Below are 6,136 nucleotides of genomic sequence, written 5' to 3'. Positions count from 1 at the left end.
CACTTTTTACTCTAATCATACAACAATTCTTTTATGGCAAATCATTAATAATTAAATTTCAATTCCTTGGTAATTCAATTTCTCTTTAACATAATCAAACGCTAATCCCTTAGTCACTTAATTAAAAAAAAAAAAAAAAAGAGGTAAGCACGTCTCTGATTTATAAAATCACACAATTCATAAGAATTTAGCCTAATTAATTTTATGTCACTTATCAATCCAGTTTTAAAACTTAAGAATTATGAGAATCGGTTTTCAAGCTTAATTCAATTAATCACTTTCCTAAGAGATTAAGAAAATTCAAGTCAGAGAAGAATTGTTTCCCAACATATTCAAATCCTTTGAGGTGAAGAACGAAAACCATTTCTTAAAGAGGAATCAATTGCATCAATTAGAAGTAGAAAAGTTATTGCATTAATCCATAGAACTAACAGGGCTCCTAACCTTAACTGAGGAGAATTAGAAACTTATGTTCGTCCTTGCAATCCTTAAGAAAATAAAACTCAAAAGCACTGAAGCAGAGAAGATGTTAGAGCATTCTTCCCTTATATACTAACCCTAAAGACAGAAAATTCAAATTCAAACTTCTAAATTAAATTCAGAAATCAAATAGAATAAAATCATTTTTCTAATTATTTGCCACCGAGAAAATCTCTTCCTTAATTGCTTGCGATCTTTAATAACTATCATCATTAATGGGCTTGTGATTGATCCTTCAAAGGGCTGAGAAGTTGAAGATAGAAGGTCTTGGTTTGAGATTCTAGAGGAGGCAGCAAGACCTACGTAATACGTGGCTTGTTCCAAGTTATACGTGATATGAAGAATTGATCCAGGAATGTCTTCTGTGGGCTCACGTACAACGTGAAGTGGGCTACGTTGTACGTGAGCCAATTTTTCTTCAATGTGGCCTTATGAGGTGCCCAGGCGTTGTACGTGGTGAATTCCACGTACTACGCAAAAATCAATGCGCGTGAGGCGTACCTCACGTGTACGCGTAACGTCTCAAAAATCCTTTGTTGTGCGTACGTGTGCTGTAAGCGTACGCGTGACAGCTGCGTTGTACGTAAAATCTCCAGTGTACTATGTGAAAGGTGATAGTCACGCATACGTGTGACATGTGAAATTCCTCCTAGGTAGTACATGGTGGTTTTCAAGTTGCACCCCCTTCATATTCTCCTTCCAATAAGCTTTCTGTCTTTCACAGAAAGTATTCTGCTTGTTATTGTTTGTCACAAATAACTTTTTGTTTGTTGCTCTCTAGCCTCCTTTTTGTTTTGTTTCTTTTTGTTTTTCTTCTAAAATTTTCTGTAATCAATAAAATTCAAAGTAATATCCATTCCAATCTTAAATTCATTGATTATTCAAAAAAATTCTTAATAAATCAATTAAAATAAAGAAGAAAAAACACCACAGATGCGCACGCATCAAGGGTTCAAACTTCATGTACAAATTTTTTTTTTATTTGTTCATTTTTACTGATGATTTTAAGTTTGTGTGGGGAGTGAGAGTGACCATGAATGTGAATTAAATAAATAAAGGAGCGACTAACAAGTCTTGTGAAAAAAAATAGTTAAATTGTAATTTTGTAGGAAAAAATTTTGCATGGTATAGGGGCACATATTTTTTGGAGTAATTCTTAATTTTATTATATAACAGTTTTACAGTATAGTTTTACATGTCAAATTTATTCATAAAAGTTTTTTACTCTACTTTTTCTCTGGAACTAAATATAAACTAGATGAAAATAAGTGTTTACAAATGTTTTTAGAATACTCATTAAATATATTTTTGAAACATAAGGATTTCTTGTACATAAGCCTAGAAACTTGTATAGGAAGTAATCTCAAAATTCATGTTACCTCACTTTTAGTGATCTCTCTCAATTGAGTGGCTTGTTTGTTTTAATTCTCGATATAATATCTACAACCATAAGTTTCTATGAAAATGAACTAAATAACTATAACATAAGAAACCCACAACCATAAACTTTTTATGAAGGTATACAAATTAATAATGTTACCTATTTACACCTTATTACCCAGCAAGGCTGCAAAATGTGCAAGTTTCTGTATCTTTTCGTAATTGCGTTTCGCAATCGTCTCTTTTTCGAATATGGCATCCGACAGAACAACGGCTGATGCTCCCCGCGAAATATATTCCTCAATAGAGTCTGCAAGCAATTAGAGATTAAGACATTCATTTTCAATTTTTATGAGAATGATTAACAACAACAAACTTCAAGAACTACCTATATTGATTCCCTGAGAAGCAACCATAGAGACATGAGGAAAAGGCTTCTTGAGTAAATGGTCGATTATAAGAAATTTTGAAAAATATAACACACTTGATGCTTGTGTTTAATTGTATTAATACAAGAACAAGAATGTACAATGAAAACTATCAGCACAGATCTAGAAAAAAATTGGAGCCGGGATTACGAGATTAGTGCAACGCTCCTATGAGCCGAAAAGCAGATGACAAAATGCAAAGCAAGAAAACCAAAAGTGTATACTCCTCCGTGCAACAACATACACACTTTATCTATATTATTTGAATGTTCTTCAATATAGTAAACTAAATAGAACATAAAAAGCTAACCTTGACAATTTTAGCTCCTGCTTCACATACAGACAGTATCTTCATTAAGAACAATAAATCAAGATCAAATGAATGCTCAAAAAGATGCACAAGGTATGGAAATTAAGGAAGCAAGAATTCATGTTAATCGGATCTCCAAATTGAGCCTTACTTCAGTTGGAGTCATTGTGCCAGGAATGTATAAAACTTCACCATTCTGAATGTAATACATAACGTCGTGGTAATCGATCGGAGCAAAAAAAAAGAAATAAAGAAAAAGAAAAAGAAAATGAAAGAAATAACAAAACACTGTGACCAAGCACTAGCAGTTGTTATGTGACATCTTAATATAGTAATAAGATCTGCAAATTCAAACCTTAACAATTGCTGGACTCATCAAAAATTTTATGCAGCTTTTGCATCCTCAATCCTGAGAACATTCCCAACCTAGGAGCAGATATCTGTTTGATTCAGACAACTGTTGAGTAGAAATGTAATATCATGTAATGATTATCTTAAATGGGAGCCTTTTTTCATTTCTTCAAATTGTTTAGAGTTAACATTGAGTTTTGATGATCTATATGTAATAAAAAATTACAAATCATAAGAATCTGAAATAAAATTGTTTTACAAGCTAGTAAATACCCAACAATTTCATAAATACCCAACAATTTCAAATGTCTCAACTTTCAATTGTTTTCCAAAATTTGCAGAAGTAGGCTAATACAGTTATTATGTTAGTAATAATCCAAAGGAAAACATTTTGGCTATGAAGAATTTCACGAAGACAACGAGACGACAACAGCGTATTGACTATTTGATGCTTCAACCAGCATATTGACTCAGTGGTACAGAAAACAATCTCAAATTTCAACAAAACGAGACAATGCAATGATGTTTTCTCCATATCATAAAACTTAATGTAGGTTCATGTGAAGATACACTAAACAAAGAATATTGATGCAGAAAGAGAAACCAGAAACTTAAAGGGTGCAAGCATACTCCGAGTGACGTAGTCAGGTGCTCCTTGACCAGCTGGTTTAGAACCTAAAAAGACCAGAATTAGAACAAATGAATTCTAAAACACAGTTCTACAAGTAAAGTGATCAACCAGAAAAGATTAAGTAGACAACCTCAAAAGAGAAAACAAAATAAAAGCGATGAGAAACACACTACAAAAGACACAAGAGTTGAGGACATTATGCTAAATATGTCCTAATTCATTTTGATCAGCTTATAAATATATCCATGCAATTGTCCCTAAACTTCTTTTTTTTTCATTCAAAATAAATCGATAAACAAAATAAAAAGAATATGTAGAGAAAACTCACAAGTGAAATGCCATCTGCTATTGCAGCATTTGCAGCTTCATAGGCCACTTCTGCACTGTATGAAAGTGAAAAAGAAAAATTAAGGTCAAGGGTAACTGTGATTGAATACATTTATTCATAGGGTTAGTCTTTCTTAGCACACTTTTGATTAAACTCCAATACATTATCAATATTATAAAAAAAACAAGTTAGAATTAACATCTACCACCAACTGAAGCAAACAAGAAGCATGAATGAAATCTGACATCCACACAAATATATTATTAAATAAAAAAAAGGTAGTCTTGGCAAAGTATGTTAAGAAAAATCAAAATTGAAAATATGAAAAAAAAAACCATTAAATAAAAAAGAAGAGCAGAAAAAAGAGAAACCTGTTAGCTCTGAGGCAAGCTATGACACCAGAATTCTCAATCTGGAAGATTGTTTTGTCAGGTGAAGATGCTGAAATTGAAAGATAAACAACCTGAGGCTGTTGTGCTCTGCATAAAACTCTACCACACACAAGAAGAAGAAGAAGAATAAGAAGAGTGCCATTAGCAGAGTGGCCATTGTAATTGTAATTGTACACTTCTTTACTTGTGTTTACGTGCTCAGCTAAAAGGAATTAACAGCTTATCCATATGCAAGTTCCTGGTATAAATCCAAAATATCAAAATCTAATACAACATTGGAATTTGGGATCAGAGTTTGGTTTGGTTTTATTTATATCTATCTATGAGACTTTATGTACTTTTTCTTTTTGGGAGGATTGTATATTGACATGTGTGTTTCATACTTTCATTAGATAAGGTAACCATTCTACCACCTTTGGCTTCAATGGAATCGTGAACAAGTTCGCCATCATCTTTGTAATCTTGAGTTAAAGCTTATTGAAATTAAAAGGAAAAATTATATGTTTATTGGACTAAATAAAAATTATTATTATTATTAATGATACACAGTGATTTTTTAACTTTGTGTTCTATTTTTTTCTAATTGCTTATTTGACTAGAGTGATATATTGTTTATTTTCAATTTCCCTTAGTTTATAGAATATGAAAATATTTCTCTTTAATTTTGAATTCCTTTGGCTTACTAAAATCTATTTTCTAAGTTTTCTCTTGAAAAAAGAAAGAAAGACCAATGTTATCAAAAATATTTAAACATTACTAACTGCATAATTTAACCTTTAAATCAATATTTCTTTTTAATATACAATTTGGATACCATCTAAATTCTAATGGCAAGATTGAAACATGAGATGAGAGCATTGCACTAATTCAATTTCCAAAAGAAGTTAGCCTCAAACTCTGGTTCTTTGTAGAATGTACTTTATATACATGATTCTAATCAAGATAAAGTTTTGGAAGAATTGTTTATTAATCTTCTTTCATATCAACATATTCGGATGGTACAATTGCAATACAAAAAATATACATATATAATAACACATTGGAAAACTCCACCAAAATCAAGTTACATAAGTTATATGTCAAATTTAAAAACAAAATGCTATTCTATAACGGTAGAAATACCAGTGGCATGTCCTCTTGATGGTGGTAAGATACTTTGCAATTTTTTAATCATTTGATCTAGATCCTTCAACTTTTCTTTCTGACTAGCCTTCAGTAAAAAATTTTCCATCATTGAAAATGAAGCAGTGCTCATATGTCTTCCTCTTTCTAACAATTGTTTGGAGCACTCAAAAGCTTCTTGCACCAAACCCCAGGAGCATAATCCAGTGACTAGAAGATCCAAAGCATGAGAATGAGGACAATACCCTCTCTCAACCATGTATTTTCATAAACTCAAATCCAAATTAACACGAGAATTTTGGCAGAAATATTTCATTAGTGTCACAACTATTCTTATTTTCAAAACAAAATTCCTTTTAGTCATTGTCTGGTAAAGTTCACTCACACCTTCAATCCCCTTTGTCTTCTTCAACCCAAAGAACAATGTGTCGTAAGTTAACCCATCAAACTCAATGTGTTTCTCAACCATCTCATCCATCAAGAAAACCTTGGCACCATCTTCACAAACACAGATCTAGCCTCCGTCATTTGCCTCTGAGTGCAAAACGCTTTCAAAAGCACATTAAACTCATCAGTTCCAAACACCTTCCCTACAAACACATCATGCTCCATCCTCCTAAAAGAATCAAAATGGGGTTGATGTAGTTTTTGGTTCCCTTCCATGACATATTTGAAACAAAAATCACTCTTGATAACAAAGTTACATATAAAGAA

General features: G+C 32.0%; 1 pseudogene; it reads right to left on the bottom strand.

Annotated features, from left to right (window-relative positions):
- Positions 1 to 2,024: 2,024 nt before the first annotated feature.
- On the bottom strand, positions 2,025 to 5,891 carry LOC107628270 (uncharacterized; annotated as a pseudogene).
- Between the last annotated feature and the right edge of the window lie 245 nt (positions 5,892 to 6,136).

Source organism: Arachis ipaensis, chromosome B2 (genome assembly GCF_059453495.1).
Source record: "Arachis ipaensis isolate K30076 ecotype BB chromosome B2, ASM5945349v1, whole genome shotgun sequence".
NCBI lineage: Eukaryota > Viridiplantae > Streptophyta > Magnoliopsida > Fabales > Fabaceae > Arachis > Arachis ipaensis.
This window is presented reverse-complemented; position numbering and strand designations above follow the sequence as displayed.